The following is a 16,769-nucleotide window of genomic DNA, read 5'->3' on the forward strand; positions in this document are numbered from 1 at the left end:
TACTTTCACTGCCACAGGACGAGGCGGCACTGGAGACAGGATAGCTGGAGGACGAAGGCCCTTAGGAGAGCTCTCCAGTCGCTCACACATTCCAGGCCCATTATTAGTAATGGCCAGACGCCCCCAATCCGCCAAAAACGGGGCCATAGCAAAAAAAAAGTGTTAAATTATTAAAAATGCAAAACAAGAAATACATCCGGAAATAAATGAGGCTAGCTCAAGAGATACTAATTTATCTTGAGCAGGAGTTTGTACCTCGACTTGGCGTTTAAAACAAGTGGGATCTAGGGTACTCTTTTCTTAAAAAAACACTTTCTTGGATACTTTTGGGTGCTTTGGAAGAAGCCAGTGGGGAATCAGATTATAAATTTATATCTATAACTCCTATTAATCTCGATTTTTTTAAATATTATTTTGGAGATAGAAATTGGTCTTTTTTAAATATTATTGATATAGTTCCCAAATACACTGATATAAAATTAATATACTGACAATTTTTTATCCCTTTTATAGAAAAAATAGGAGTTCCACATTTCAGTTAAAAGCAATTACCAAAAACCGCTTTCCATTGACGTTTGTAGACTATGTGAATTTATTTTAATCTTTTTACCATATTTTCTTACCGAATGATTAACAATTAACTTCCCTTTTTACTAATAATGGCAAATTTAACGGGAAATTTATTTTATAAATTCTATATAAAATAAAAATGAGGACAATTTTTCAAACTAAATTAAATCAAATAATAAAATTGTCCCAAAAAAGGCAACCAGAATTAGTCTCCACGAAGAAACCCCCACAAGTATCTCAAAACAGACAGAATTTAATTTGTAATTTGGTCTAATAAAAAGGATAAGTTGATTTTAAACAAAGCGAAACCGAAAAGGACTTTTTTTTCCAATTGTTAGCCAAAAAAAATAATGTTTGTAGCCAAGGAAACTTTTTCAACCACCCACTCGTAGAACTGAAGTCCCACTTAGGCGACTGACTCCAGCCGGACATGGAAATCTCGTCGAGCTGAGGGCTGGCTCTGAATCCTCATCAGTGGCATCTCCGCCAGACTACATAACGTCATCATTATTATCATTATTATTGTGCCCATCACGGGATGCAGGTGGAGCCTGTGGTACCTGGAAGCTATTTTCATGCTCCGAATCCGGATTCCGGCACTACAGAATGCAAACACACACACTTATATATGGAGGTACTTTGGGAGCGCACACTTGAGTGACGGAAGCAGCTGCCAGCTGGTCTCTCTTGTCAAGGAGTAGAGTATCCTGGCAGGATACGCTCCGTTGATTATAAATATGAGCACGGAGAGCCAAGGGGGAGGACTTGGCTCCAACTTGCATGTCTGAGCTGTCAGCAGCGGCAACTAAGCGAATTTATAGCGATAGTTTATTTATGCTTTTGGATTTTTTTCTGCTCGTCCTTTTGCCGGCGAAACAACTTGATTCGATGACTTAAAACGTTTATCGTGTTTATGCCGAGTATCTGTCACAGCATTTTGTCCTGGCGAGGGCCACACGGCGTATACTTAACGTGTGTGCTCCTGGCCCAGCTCCACAAGTTGTGCACTTTCCCAGGCCACTCCCCAGTGCTGCCACTAAAGTGATATTTAATTGTATTCTACACGGGTTCGACTCTGGGAAAAGGGTCTGAAAAAAGGGTCTTTTTTCCCAATGTTTCACTTTCTGTATGTATTTGGGTTACGGAGGGACAATTACTTAATGAATCGAATCGATACATTTTTGGGGGCTGCCTTCCGCTCCCCGCTCCTCGTCAGAGTCTAGACGGCATAATTTTATTTATTCAGGCCACTGGTAAGGGGGGGCCGAGAAATTTACTGATTCATCTTGAGGCATTGTCTTGGGTAATTTATGTCATTTACGAGCATTTGCTGCTTATCAAAGTCACAATAAATTAAAACTGAAATGATCTACCCCACAGTCCTCGTCCTCGTCCTCATCCTCGTCCTCGTCCTTCGTCCGCTTCAGTGTCGGGGCGAAGCCAATTACGCTTATTACATAATTCAGCAGCTGCCCACGCATCCAACAGATGAGATGAGAATGCCAGGATTGGGGCAGGTTTCGGGGCAGGATGCCCCGAGATACAGATAACCTGGCAGGATAAACAGCAACAGCGGCGTCAGCACAAAAAAAAAAAATCCACCGAAAGCTGGAAAAACCGCGATGGCCACAAGAAGACAAAGCGACTCGGGCGCAGGACACAGGACTCGGGAGGAGTCGGGCGGGAGAAAGGTGAAAAGCTGCGGGGGAGAAAGTCAAGTCAAACAATTAAGAAAGCGCCGGACGATGGACTAAAAGCCTTAAGAGTATGCCTTAGTATCTTACCCCCACCCTTAACGCAGAGCCACTCCCACTGGACTAGCCCAACCCTAGTCCTGCATGGTCCTGGGAAGCGGCGGAAAGTAGGCTCGAAATTCGAGTTTCATTAGCAGGCGGAAAGGAGTTCGCCTTCCGCCACCTGACAACATAATGCGAATGTCGAAACAATATTTTCCATGTCTGCTAATGTGTGTGTCCTTCTGCGAGTCCTGGTGTGTGTCCTGGTGCGTGAGAGAAAGTGGCAACACGGCAGGAGCAGGGACAATGGCTGGGGAAATGTGAAAGCTGCGAGACAGTGAAATCCTATTAAGAAGTTTCTATCGCAAATTAAAATCTAAATACGCAAACAAAATGATGGTGACGTCTGCTCCCCGGGAAGCCAGACAGTCGAAAAAAGGAAAATTCCAAACACTGGAAGAAAAAATTAGGCAAAAGTTAATTAAGAATATTAAGAAGTTACTCGATTTTTAGAAAAACAAATATTTATATATACTTTAGGGCCTTGTATTTTATATTTTATGGTAGGTAAGAGTTAGATTTATCTCAATATTTTCTTATAAGTTATAACTATAGTTATTATTATTTTTATGAATTGAATTTCTCTCAGTGCCTGGCAAAGACGCCAGGACTAAGGTAACCGCTCGCCAAGGCAGACAACCATGGCCACGCCCCGTATTTCCCTTCTATTTCTGCTGTCTGCTTACAGTTTGAATTATAAGCTAGCGAAAATTTAATAAACCTCTCCCTTCCCCTTAGCAACCACGCCCCCCTCCCCCGAAAAGGGACGCCAAAGGACACGACTGGTAGAGAGTTGGTGAGGCAGGACACGCTTGGCAAGGACATGAAACTCCGCCGCAGAAAAAGACAGACTATGACAATGTCAAAGAGTTTCGCTGCACGCAATGTGGGCGTGGCATTTGCCGACTGATGGCGCCGGAGGGGGAGGGTGGAGGGGGTGGAGGCGGGGGGCGGGACAGCACCTGGGTTCAGCAATGCCACTAACAGAAACAAGAACAACAATGACAACAATTGACGGTAAAGTTTCTGGCCTGGAAATGGCCAAAGTTTTGGTGCTGAGATGCCTATAATCCTGGTGCTACCTTTTAATTTTTATATCTCTCCTATTTTTAATAAAAAATAAAATATAAGACCAACTATTACTAATACATAAACTAATGTATTCGGTAACCTTGATACTTGCCATTTAATGTTAATCCCCTGATTGTTATTAACCTCATGGGTATATCCTAGTCGTGAGTCCCCAAGGCCCTCCCGTTTTTCGTCCTTGCACAACTTTAAGCCTTTATTAAATTGTGTGTCCAAAGTCAACAGGAACGGCAGCTGACAAAAGCAGAAGCGACAGGCAACAACAATTGACAGCAAAACAAACGATTGTCATTGCCAAGTGTGTGCGTCAACCTTTGAACCCGTCCCAGGTCCTCAATTCAGTGCCACAGTCCCACCCACATCCCAGACCCTGTCCCGTGTCCCCTGTCCCCTGTCCCATTCGAGCCCCTGGAAAATAGATGTCAAGCGGTTTTCCCTCTTCATTCGCTGGCCCCCAGTCCGTTTAAATTGAATTGTTAATTCGGCACAAAACCTTTTCCTTTTTTTCTTCACTTTTTTGCCTTTTGTGTGCCATTTTCTATGTGTGTGTGTGTGTGTGTGTCTGAGGGGGTGTGGGGGTGTTGGCCATGTTTGGCATCAATGCGATTTCCTTGGCTCGTTCCGGGCGAAAATATTTATGTTGAACCCTTTTTGTGGCGGCTTTTGTTTTGGCTTTTGTTGCGTTATGCAAACATTCGACTGCCAGTGACAACAGGACTCCCAGGAAGAGGACATCCTCCCACCCCCACACAGATCCCTGACTAGAGTCTGTGGGGAATAGGTATTGTCAGGATATCTATATTTGTTACCTGCACTAGATGGCTCTGTTTGGAGAGTCGAGTTCTGCGGTTCTGGCAGTCGATTCTATTATCTTTAAGCCCCCTGCCCCAACGTACTGGTCCTGCCACTGCCACAGTTCTCGTCCTTGCTCCCCCTCCCCCGGCTGAACCAACCGACCAGCCAACATAATTTGCATAAAGCAACCGCAAGAGTCCAGTTTTCAGTTCGACTCCCGACAATCCGCCATTTCCATTCACCCAGCACCAGCGCGCATTGTTTGCCATTTTCTATTTGCTTTTTGCCATTTGCTGCCTCCTCTACCACCCCACCCCCCCTCTGGCTAAAGCATAAATCAAGCGCAAAGCACAAATATTTTTCAAGTGACAACAAATATATAATGACGACGGCTCCACGGCATTTCCCCGACTCCTGGCCGGGACCGGGCCACCTGAACAGGACACCAGAATGGATGGACGCTGGCTGGAGCAGGACCACCCCTACTGCCACCCCTGGTATGACCTGGCATGTTGACTCGGGATGGAAATCAGTGAGCCCCCCCTTGGACTTTCAGAGTCCGGGATACCCTATCGTATTTATGGGATATCCTTTCCGTAATTGGGGAAGCTGGTATCGTATTATGGCCTCTAATTAATCTTTGCTGATTAATCGCCTGGGAATTTCTTTTTAAAGAGTATCAGTAGCTTTAAATAAAAGCTATTCCTATAATATATTTTCATGGAAAAATTCTTTTTTTAAATGAAATTCATATGAAAAAAGGAATATTCAATCCATTTAATATAAATATTATACTTTTTATATTTGTAATAATTGATTTATCTAATCCTGTCAAAAGTAGCTTTGTGGAGCTACAAATGTAAATGAAACAAAATTTACCTTATCATATATTATATGCAGAATATCTGTAGAATATATCTAATATATAAAATTCTCATGTCACGGTGCTAGTAGCTCTACTCCTCCAAAATGGCTCGAGCGATTTTCGTGAAATTTTGTGGGCCTATTCGTTAGGGCTGAGCATCAGACAAGATCTATTTTCCATCCCCGTAAATGTTAAGGGTGGTTCACCCCTAATTTTTTGTATACAAATCCGCAATAGCTTTTCTAGGTGGCAATCAAATATAATAATTTAATACCATAAATTCTTATTCAAAGCTAATCATTTCAATTTCCTTTAATGATGATTTGTTTCAATTTGAAATTTGATCTCCCGCCTTCACTGGTCGATTATTTATCAACTACGAATATCAATCGATCAGTTATCCCCGCCAGGTGTCTCCCGTTATCACTCCGGTCCCTTATCTTACCCACTTTACATTTTTTAGCCATTTTGTATTGTGTACAATTGTAGCAGTGACGGTTATACGTATTACTGTCGCAATGCCAAGTAAAGGCAAAGAGGCCAATTTGAGTCGTCGAACGGTCAAATCCACAGCCGCGCGAGATAGAAGAGCACAAAGATCAGGCTAACAAATCGAAGAAGATAATACATCATCGTACATAGGTAGCCCTTGTCACTACAAGCATTTCGGGAATTTGAATCGTTCATCACCTTGCATGGTAGACGGAAAATCTACAAAACGTTTTCCTAAAGATACTATCACACATATTGACGAATATCCAATATATCGTCAAAGAAGTATCGAAAATGGCGGAAAATCGCTCATTACAACTATTAAAAACGCAGAAATCGACATTGACAATCGGTGGGTGGTACCATATTCACCTCTACTGAGCAAAACATTCAACGCTCATAGTTCGGTGAAGAGTATCAAATATATTTGCAAGTATGTCAATAAAGGAAGTGATATGGCTGTGTATAGAATTGATAATACTAATGTAAATGCTCCTCGGCTGAATCCGAATGATAAAATTACTAATTATCAAATTGGCCGGTATGTCAGCTCCAATGAAGCTGTCTGGCGTATTTTTAGTTTCCCATATGGCATTAAATATGGCAAAACAACCTTTGCCGGGTTACCTACTATGTACAGTACGGAGCAAAATGGAGTACATGTTGAAAATTTGATGTTTAACACATAAACGCGAAAGTAAATGGTAACGCCTTTTTTTTCCAAGATTATATATCTTATTCATAACAAAATGGCATATTTATTTTAACCATTAAAGAAGCCATTTACTAGATATAAATTAAAATCAGTAGCACATCAAATTTTCAACATGTACTCAATTTTGCTCCCTACTGTATATAGATATATAAAGAATATAAGAAATTAATTTTTATTGGCCATAGAATCTACCGAAATGCCAATGATGCTCAGATCAGAAGAAAACCAAATATCAAAGTAAATAAATAAAAATGTAAAATTAGAAAATCAGATCCCATTATCCTACAGGCTGATGTGATTAAATAAATACAGATATTTATAAAAAAATAACTTGGAATAATCCCTATTGCTTTGATACCAGACTTTAAAAATAGACGCCAGGACCAAAAGGAGCGGCCGTAATTATTTTGAAAAGTAAAATAAATAAAAATGTATTTTTATTAAATTTATGTATTTTGCCCTCACAAGACTCCATAGCTAAGTAAATAAACAACAATTTGATTTCTCTTAGGAAAAAGGATAAAGAAAATAAAAATATACATATAAATACAACTGAAAAAGGTATTTAATTATAAAATATTGGAAAAGAAAAGGCAGAAAATTAAAAGCAAAACTGTGAAAGAGACCAACTCATTTAATAATAAACTTCAAATTTCATAATAAAAATTAAAATAAAAAATAATAACTAAAATGTTAATTATTATCAACGTTTAGTTTTCCACCACCTCAAGACTCCACAGTTCCAAGTAAATAAATAAAAAATAAGATTTATTTTAGGTAAGAAGATAAAACAAAATATAAGAAAATAAGAAATTTTCGTTCTCTTTCATCGGTCAGTTCAAGATGCCAATGATGGCCAAAATAAATAAATAATAAATATTTTAAAATAAAATAAAAAGTAGAAAATAAGAAAAACGGATCCCATCGTCATATCTGATTGAAACTTGGGACGGATATTCAAAATATAATATAAAGAAAAACATCCAACCATAACATCCAACCGTTAATACTAGACTTCAAAAATAAATTAAGCGTTATTCAAATATCAAAATAATTAAAAATAAAAAATGTATTTCCATCACCATTCAGTTTTCAGTCACCAAAAGAATCCACATTTCTTATTAAATAAATAAAAATCCGATTTTTATTTCGAGGATTAAAAAAATATAAGAAAATTAGGAAGTACTGCGATCTTTCTTGCTAATGATAGTAAAAATAAAAAAAAATAAACTGAAATTTAAAATAAGAAAAACAGATCCCATCGTCCTATCTGATGAAGTGTGAGAACAGAACATCAGGTTTTAGGCTGCCACCGTTTTTCAAATTAAAAAAAATTAAAATATTCACTAAATATTATCAGTATACAATTATCCACCACCTCAGAATTCCACAGCTCCCAGTGAATAAATAAATATTCGATTTGTCTAAAAAGGATTAAAAAAAATATCAGAAAATAAGGAATTGGTGCCATCTTTCTTGCCAATGGTCGGTATCAAGAGGCCAATGATAGTAAAAATAGTAAAAAATAGTAATAGTAAATAGATAGTAAAAAATAAAAATATAAAGAAAAAATAAATAATATAAGAAAATCAGAACCCATTTTTGCCTTGGTATTTAATTGAAGAAAATTCAATTAAAAACTTAAAAATAAAAAATAAATAGGAGGAATGAGTCTTGCTACCAGACAGGCCTCGTAGCAGACTGGATGTTACTGGCCCGGACTCGCCTTATATACAATTTTTGTTTAGTCTAGTGTTGAGTAATTCCTATTATAATTAAACTTTTAGTATTTCTAGGATTGCCACCTAAACTAGGGCTGCCAGGCATACTTAAATTCAGGACGGGTATGTAATGAAATTAAATTCTCAATCTTACATTAACATAAAAAATTATTTAATAAAATGTTGGAAGAGATCTAAGAGAGAGTCCTAATTTTAGGAGAGCATCTAGGAGCCGCTGTTTCGTAGAGTCCTTCTCGGGAAGCCCCTCCCACGCTGGCACACTTTCCGTTTTCCACTTTCCGCTGCGACGCTGCGGCCTGCGCTTTGCTGATTTCGTTTTGATTACGGAAAATTGTTTTTAGTTGCCCCGGTCGGAGTCCCATTCCTTTCTGCGATTTGTTTCGTGGCCAAGTTTGTATTGCGGCGTTTGTGCAGTTTTGTGCCCAGTTAGCTCAGGTGCCTCCGCCTGGTTTCCTTGATTTGCATTTATAGCTGCGGTAATCACAGGTCAAGTCCCAAATTACATTTGCCCAGGCCACTCTCTAGCTCCGACTCCCGGACCTTTACGATTCCTGACCTTAACTTCCATCAGAATAATTGACAGAGTCCCAGTCGGAGAGGGAATTGCGTGTTGGCCGCATTAAGAATTGATAAATGCTGCTGTTTGCTGAGTAATTTCTGGGCTTCAATACAAATTGCTCCATTTAGCTTCAATATTTATAAATTTGTATTTAGTTTATGAATTTGTTAAGCCAACACCAATATTTGTACTTTATTTTTGGCATTTTTTCGGTACTTGTTTTTGTTATTTAGTAATTTGCTGGAGGTGGCAATTAGCAAGTTTTTCGATGCACAACTTTTTAATGAAATTAACATTCCCGCAGGACCGACTGCTGCTGCCTCCGTGCAGCAAATGTTAAGTGCAACTTCAACGCCCGGCCGCAGACGTGCCACTGAGACGCGCTCTCCTAATGAGATGGTCTACGGAATAAATTCTTAAAAAAAAAAAACTGTGGCAAAAAGGAGGAATTAATTCCACCGGAGAAGATGGATATTTCCGTTCTAGACTCCTATAACCGATTAGGTCGTGGGCGCGTCTTCGGGGGCGATCCTTCGCGATTACAGTAATAAGGCGTAACAGTTCTGCACTTATGTCATATCCCAGGGCCAGTAACAGTCGCAGGCTAACACGCACATGTGCCACGCCTACAGCCCCAGACAGACACCCCACCGCCCACCCGCCCACACACATTCCCACACTCGGAGTTGGCCGCGTTTCGATTAAACAAACCTTCTCAAATATGCAGTGACATTGAGGCAAAGGCGAGGGGCAGCCTAATGGGGCGGAATGGTAAAAGGGGAGTGGGTGTATATATTCTATATCCTGAACGTAAGATTATTATATCCGTGTGTCATATAGAGACCATAACGTATTGCATTTCATGGCGAGTTGGTAGCTGCTTTGCATACAGGAGTACAGTAAAGCCCCCGATTCAAATCTGAACTCTAAAAAAAGTATCACATTTATTTTGGCAATCAAAAGCCTGAAAGAGAGGCTTTAATAAATACAATAAACCCTATTTATAAATCCTTTAATAGTCCAAGGATATGGCAAAAACAATAAATAAATGAATATCCAATGTAGTGGGCTATAAATTAATTAAAGGGAGAGTCATAGGCAGGGCCTTCTGATATATTTCGAGATAAAATAGAATTTGATTAATTTATTCATCCATGAAGAGTAATTGATGTAGCCGAAGGTTAAAGTACACAGGATTAAATGGCGAAACAGCAGTTTGAAATCGCTTGGCAAGCTGAATTTCCATCAGGACTGCGATTGCACAACCCCATTGCCAGGACTCACGAGTAGCTCGAGTAATTAGGGAAAACAGAGCGAAGGAAGCCGAGGAAAAAGAAAGTAAAGGATTGCTAACGATTGCATAAGTCAGGCGAACACGAACAAAAATTTAAAAAAAAAAATATACAGGAAAAAAAAGGATATGCGAGTGAGGGGCAACAGGACTTCAGCAGGCAGGGAAGAAAAATGTCAACGCGTCAACGACAACTCATGCAACATGCCCGGCGCCCAACTGACGCTCAAGGATACGCATACACTGCCTCATAATAGTGTGTGTGTGTGTCGTGTATCTCTGTGTGTGTGTATGTGTGAGTGTGTGCTTGCAGTTGCTTGCGTAACGTAAAAATAGCCTTGAACTGCAACCGTGCGCTTTCAATGGATTTGCATGCCACCCACTGTGGGTGGCACACCCTCCCCGGCCACGTCCACTGCTCCCAGGCCCAGGCCCAGGCCGAGGCCCACTCCCGCCCACATTGGTTCTCAAGGTCACGCGATGCCTACCGCAAATGGAACAGTTGCAGCCACAAAGCTGACAGAGGCATTATATAAGCCGGCGACAAATGCACTGAAGGACTAGCAAAGGACTAAGCTATAATACTAAATGTATTAAATATGATTAGAGTATGACAGAGTCCTGGTCCGTGCCAGAATAGAATCTTCAATATAATCTAAGGCTCTTCCCTTTCAGAAGAAAACTACCAACCACCCTTTGAATTTTTACTAATTCTCCCCAAATACCAAATCTAATACCAGGATAATGTCATTAATTCCAATTTTTGGAAAATTTGGTGGAATAGCGAACGACGCTAGAGAAGCTAAATCTGAATGGGGACCTTAATGAATATTTATTTGTATTTGTTTGGCTTAATGTTTGGAGCTGCCCTCGCTGCCCTCCGTGCCACCGCTGGCCATTTAACGTCCCTATTCAGCCACTTCCCCTGGCTTCCTGGCCAACACTTTGCTCCATTCTGGTTTATTCCCGCCATATCCTTGCCATTTGCTTATGCTGGCAGCTCTTTCATTTCGCCTTTCGCTTTTGCCTTTCGCTCTGACCGAACGCCAAACGCCATCGTCGTGTGCAAGTTGGCCATAAAAATGGAGTAACATTTATGACCCACATCAGGCGCACACACAAACAGCTAGAAGGACTCGCGACGCAGAGCCGGCACAACAACAAAAAATTATTTTAATTGTGGGTCGTTTGAATTTAAATTAAATATTTTAAGTTCTCTTCCCTGGGAAGTCTTTTTCTTTATCCGAAATTGTGAAAATTTTAATAAAAATCTGACTTTTATTAGCAAATTTAACATATTTTTTTTCAGTGTGGCTTAAACCGAATTTCTGTTCTGGTGTGGGAGTGTGTGGGTGTGGATGAACATTAAGGCGAACTCTAGGGAGAGGGAGTATTGGAGCGACGCCTGCAAGCGCAACATTCACAAGGATATTTTATTTTACTGTTATTCCATTTCCCGCTTCTTGTTGCTGCTACTGCTGCTGTCCTTTTGTTATTGCTCCTTTCGGCATTTCGACATTTACTTTTCGACTGGCGGCGCGTATCCTGCCAAGCATGCTTGGTGGGGAAACTCACGAGCCTGTAGAAGGGGTAAGCAGTTGCAAGAAGCCATTGCAAATGGACGTTACCAAGTACTTGCCACGGGTGAACCCACTTTTTACTCATATAACCCTCTTTTAACACCGTCAGCGCTTGATTTCTTCATAATTAATGGATACTCTATGGACAGGCTACAAGTGAGAACACTCCATGAGCTCTCCTCGGACCACACTCCTATTCTAGCCACACTCCATTCTACGCCTGTGAAAAATCCGCAGCGCCCACGACTCCTTGCCAGAGGTGCTAACATAAACTCTTTCAAAAACCACCTAGAACAGCTGGGCGAGATTAACATTCAAATCCAGGATCCTTCTGACATTGACAATGCTATCAGTACTTTCATGCGCTTTATAAACCAGGCTGCTGAGATAGCTGCACCCAGCAATCATCGAAGTACAGATACCTCTAGACATCCCCACCTACCACCAAGAATTGCTGCGCTCCTTAACCTAAAGAGAAGAGTCAGAAGAGAATTTACAAGAACGGGAGACATCCGAATCCATCAGATATATCATCGGCTGGCTAACTGTCTTAGCAAGGTGCTCGCCCAGAGAAAACAAGATTCTATAGACCGAATTTTGGAAAGCCTGGACACAGACGCTAGTTCTAACTATTCACTGTGGCGTATCACAAAACGGTACAAAAATCAGCCAACTCTAAAATCAGCCATTAGAAACCCCTCAGGTGATTGGTGCCGTACGAGCCTAGAAAAGGCTGAAGTGTTTGCTAGCAACCTAGAACAACGATTCAAGCCATTTGATTATTCGCCTGAAAGTATACGTCAACAAGTTGAGGAGTTTCTGGAATCTCCGTTTCAAATGAGCCTGCCTGCTAACCCTGTCTCACTGACAGAGGTGAAAGATCTTGTTCGTAAACTTTCGCCAAAGAAAACCCCCGGTGAAGACCTTTTGGACAACAGGACGATTCGACTTTTACCGGATCAAGCCTTGCAATTTCTGGTGATGTTGTTCAACAGTGTATTTACTATTGGATACTTCCCGAAAGTTTGGAAATCGGCGAATATACACATGATCCCAAAACCTGGAAAGTCGCTAACTGACGTAGACTCATACAGGCCCATTAGCCTGCTACCATCTCTGGGAAAAATCATGGAAAGACTGATACTGAATAGACTACTTTCTGACGAGAACGTCACCAGTGTGATTCCGGATTTCCAGTTCGGCTTTCGCCTTCAGCACGGAACTCCTGAGCAACTACACAGAGTTGTCAACTTTGGCTTAGAAGCATTAGAGAGGAAGGAGTATGCAGTTGCTGCCTTTCTGGATATTCAACAGGCTTTTGACAGAGTGTGGCACCCTGGGCTTCTGTATAAAGCTAAAAGTATATTTACACCGCAAATGTTCCAGCTTGTAAAAAGCTTTCTGGAAGATCGAACTTTCCATGTATCTGTAGATGGATATATGTCGTCCATTAAACCGATTTCTGCTGGAGTTCCCCAAGGTAGCGTCCTTGGCCCTACTTTATACTCCATTTATACTTCGGATATGCCTACCCAAACTCCAATTACGGAAGTGAACGAAAATGATGTTTTAATTGCGACATATGCTGATGACACTGCTGTCCTAACTAAAAGTACCAGTATCTTGGCGGCTACTTTTGCTTTGCAAGAATATCTAGATGCGTTTCACCAATGGGCTATGAACTGGAACATCCGAATAAATGCGGACAAATGTGCTAATGTTACATTTACTAATCGAAGAAGTACCTGCCCTGGAGTCAATCTTAATGGAAGTCCAATAAGAGCTTTCCCTGCATATAAATACCTTGGTGTCACCCTGGATAAAAAACTTACTTTTGGCAGACATATAACATGTGTTCAAAATTCTTTTAAAAACAAAGTTGCTCGGATGGCCTGGTTACTTGCTCCACGCAATAAGCTTACGCTAGGATGCAAGGTTCAAATTTACAAATCTATTTTAGCGCCAAGCCTTTTCTACGGGCTACAGGTTTACGGTATCGCTGCCAAAACCCATCTAAATAAAATCCGGGTTTTACAAGCAAAAACCCTTAGAAGGATCTCTGGAGCTCCGTGGTTCATCCGAACAAGAGACATTGAACGCGATCTCAACGTGCCCAAAATCGGAGACAAGCTGCAAAAGCTTTCTCAAAAATATATGCAACGATTGAATGATCACCCCAACAGCCTTGTCAATAGACTTGGCACCGCAGCTATTAACAATGCTGATCCACGAACAAGAGTCAGGAGAAGATTAAAAAGATTTCACCCTCAAGATCTACCAGACCGGATCTTGACTTAAAATTTTCACCAAACACATTTTATTTCTTTCCTGTAATCATATCTTGCCCTAAGCACCGCTTAGACATAGTTTTGTTATTAATTTTGATAAGACGATTAGATTAAGCTGCCATTTGGGTAGCAGTGCGCTAATCATGTGAATAAAATTTCTACATATATAAAAGTAAAAAAAAAAAAAAAAAAAAAAAAAAAGGCGCGTATCCTTGAGCATTTTTAAGCCCGCCCCCTCTAGCTTTTACTTCCCCCCACTCTCGGATAAAATGGAAACCAGGATCGAACCACTTTCAAGGTTAAATGTGCGTGGCACATCCAAATACAGGGGCTTTCATATGCTATGCGACTCGGACACTTACCTCTTATGGCGCTGAAAAGTATGTTACACGTTTGGCTGCAACACATGCAACATGGCGCCTCCTGGCCTCCTGGCCCTCCTCGCTGCCTCGCTTACTGACCCAGTTTTCTTTGTTTTGCTTGTTTATCTTGCTCAGGTTGCTGCTGCGTCGGCGGCTACTGCTACTGCCGCCTGTTTTTGTTGCATGTTTTTATTTATATTTTAGACCTGTTTTTGTCTCAACTATGACCGACTTTGGCACGCACACACACACACACACAAGCTACACGTGCGGACCAGAAGAAGAAGATGCAAAGAGCAAGAGCCAGAGAGCATTAAGAATTTAGCGCCCAGCTGGAAAGTAGGCAATGCAATATTTATTTCGGCTACTTTTGACCCAAAACCCGAGTCCTTCGGTCCAGCTACACCTTCTAATCCTGTTTCTTTAAGTTTTTATCCCACTTCTTGGGCCCCTCAACTTTCACTCACAATTGTGCTGCTAATTCCGTTACTTTCACTTGGTTAAACCTGTATGCGTATGCGTGTGTCCGTGCGCGTGTATTGGTGTGTTTTGGCTTTGGGACACACGTGTGCGTTTGTGTGTATCTGTGCGTCAGTTAGCAGTTAACGGCTACGGCAACGGCATTGATTTTTCCTTTAACTCCACTCCGGTTTCACTGTCACTCGATTTCTGTTTTGATTTGTTTTCGTTAGTCGATTTTTAGTGCACCGTTAATCGTGGATTTTTAACTAATTTTCGATTCGCCTCGATTTGCGCGCGCGCTTGCTCAACATTTTTGCCCGCTCGAACCTTGCGACAGTGTTGGTGTGTACAGGTGTGCGTGTCAGTGTGTAGCTGTAATGGTAGTGGTATTAGCTGTCGACAGCGTATATTCTGCAGGAGCAGCGGCGCACGTCTGCTCGCCTCGACGCTTCACACAAGTCTAACGGTACCGAGACGCACGTTAGTCGCACTAACTTATGCTAGTGGCTCTCTCTAACCCGACTAGAGCGCCACAAGGCTCTCCGCTCTGTTCACAGGACCTTCACTCATAGTCTTATCTCTCTCTTTCTCTCTCCCAGTCTCCCCCAACAGCGCTTTCTTTCTACGTTTTCCTCTCGCTCTCGCAGCCAGCGGCGCCACAATGTCTACGCATAAATAATACGCACGTTGTGAATTAAGTGGAGCCGGAAGAGCGCGGCGGAGAGCCAACTCATCTCCATGCTAACTCCATGAGGCAGGTGTAAAGCGTGGAAATGGGGGTATCCTTTTAAGGAGCAGTACAATGCATACCCTCGAAAGTAATACAACACTTAAAATATAAGATTTTAAACTATTTTCTAAGAAGTATATAAATAATATTTGTTATTTCAACAAATATTTTTTAAAACAGTAATGATTAGATTAATATTTAATGACCCACATCCTTAAATCCTTTTTAAGTTCAGCACTTTAGCTTATGTCTAGCATACCCTTTATTAAAAGCATACGTCATCATAGCGGTAAATAAAATTCGCTCGAGAGAAATTCCCATACAGCTTACAAATTATGGTGCTTTCCGCACTCTCTCTCTCTCTTTTTTTACTTTTACTCATTTTCCTGCGCAGGCTCCACATTTCTCTTGCGCTCCCGCGCAGCCTCTTGGGGTCGTCCTCTTTCTTCATAGCCAACTCTCTCCTTTTCCCACTTGGTGTTTTTATGCATGCGGAGCACGTGAATTTTTGTGTTTACTTTTTAATTTTCTTCTAGCTCTCAGCCTCTCGGTTTGGCGTCGGGTTTTGTTTTGTTGTTATTCCTACTAGTGATAGTTGTTGTTTTTACAGCTACACAGCTACCACCTTCTCCTGACTTTTGTTTTTCTTTATCGCATGTGGGCCTTTGTTTTTCTTCTGGGCTTTGCCTAGCTTTGTTTTGTTTTGTTTCATTCATACGGAGTTTCGTGGGACCAAGCTGCCTTTCACATTTACGATCGACAGTTGGCCGAGACTTGCGTTAGTGTGCGTGTATGTGTGTGTGGATGTGTGTTTGTGTGGGAAGGGGGAAATTTGTATGGAAATTGGCGCACAATATGCCCCAAAACCGAGAATTCAAGTCCCCAGTTAGTTATGTGCAGCGGTTTTCCGTTTTTTCCATTCACATTTTGGGCGAAATGCATTCTCTGGGCGAATATTTTCATAAAAAAAGGGAGAGTTCTTGATTTTGAAATCGCCTAAAAGGAGAACTGTTTTGGAAAAATGCATTGATTTAACTGAATTTTTTAAAAATTTAAATTTCTAAACTTAAACCATTCCTTAAAATACAATCAGAACTTTATAATTATAAAATTATTTTAATAAAATAGGTATATTTTTTTTAGGAGATTTCGCCAACTGGAACACCCCTAATACGTATGCAATGGCATTTTTCATGTTCGCATTGGGGAAATGTTAAATCATGCATGCTGATTGTCCTGTGGCCTCAAGGATGCCAAATATACCGAAAGTGCATAGCATAAAACAGCAGCATAAGCACAAGCAGACAATCGCAATCTGAATGGGAATCATATTCGATTTCGTTTACATTTTTAGTCCTTTACCCGAATTGCTGGCATGTTCAAAAGTGACGAGGGCAGAATGGGGGATAGAAAGTTGCAAATTATGTAGATGT

General features: G+C 41.0%; 1 protein-coding gene across 3 annotated transcripts in view; it reads right to left on the minus strand.

The window, feature by feature from the left end:
* LOC6493978 overlaps positions 1-16,769 on the minus strand; it is a 56,111-nt gene that overhangs the window by 32,104 nt on the left and 7,238 nt on the right. The window contains exons 1-2 of one of the 3 annotated variants that reach the window (XM_044715765.1): positions 14,612-15,294; positions 14,145-14,476 (exon numbers count right to left, since the gene is read on the minus strand). The exons of 1 other annotated variant lie outside the window; for it this stretch is intronic. The gene's annotated coding sequence lies outside the window, so the exon portion shown is untranslated. Of the gene's footprint in view, positions 1-14,144; positions 15,295-16,769 lie in introns of those variants that run through there. One more of the 3 variants, XM_014907018.3, reaches the window with a different exon arrangement.

Source organism: Drosophila ananassae, chromosome 3L, assembly GCF_017639315.1.
Source record: "Drosophila ananassae strain 14024-0371.13 chromosome 3L, ASM1763931v2, whole genome shotgun sequence".
Classification (NCBI taxonomy): Eukaryota; Metazoa; Arthropoda; class Insecta; order Diptera; family Drosophilidae; genus Drosophila; species Drosophila ananassae.